At 40.2% G+C, this 599-nt stretch overlaps 1 long non-coding RNA gene across 1 annotated transcript in view; it reads right to left on the minus strand.

Moving 5' to 3' along the window:
• Positions 1-29, minus strand: part of LOC307172809 — a 26,933-nt gene extending 26,904 nt beyond the window's left edge. Inside the window, exon 1 of the long non-coding RNA XR_013823769.1 lies at positions 10-29. This is a non-coding gene — a long non-coding RNA (uncharacterized lncRNA). The remainder of the gene's footprint in view (positions 1-9) is intronic.
• Between the last annotated feature and the right edge of the window lie 570 nt (positions 30-599).

A 599-nucleotide genomic window follows, 5' to 3' on the forward strand; every position in this document is an offset into this window, starting at 1 on the left:
GTTAATTACCTCATCTGTCGACAACATGATGATGATGCCAGTAAATTGCAGAGCTCGTGCAAACATTTCCACATCACTACAGTCAGAACTGATCCTTTCTCACCGCTCTCATTTTTGTTGTGTGTTTATTCTGTCCTTGTGAGGAAAGCTAGCCGCATATTGACTATATTCATCGCGCCTTGAATCACGTTCAGTCTCTTTTATGTTACACGTGTGCACGAGCGATACATTTCTGGCTGCAGTTTCACTTAACGGCCACCGGTGTCGCTAATCACAAGGGTTTTTGAATTCTACATACTGTATAGCTCCATCATGTAGCAAGTGTTATCATTCAGGAGCAGAGCAACACACTGGATCTTTAAACAAAAGCATTGTACATATGCGCAGTCTCATTAGCTATTCTAGCTAAATTATGTAACATGTACTCATGTTTAAAATCAGGAGAAATCCATTAAACCCACATGAATCGATCCTGTTGATTTGATGATAAAGACTGCATGTATGAGGAGGTCACGAAGGCCCGGAAAAGGTTTTGCTATGCTGCTGATGAAAAATGCATGAGACATTTTTTTGTAGGTTTTTTTTTTCTGCCTGAAAGG

The sequence above is a fragment of the Squalius cephalus genome (genome assembly GCF_949319135.1).
Source record: "Squalius cephalus genome assembly, chromosome: 2".
Classification (NCBI taxonomy): Eukaryota; Metazoa; Chordata; class Actinopteri; order Cypriniformes; family Leuciscidae; genus Squalius; species Squalius cephalus.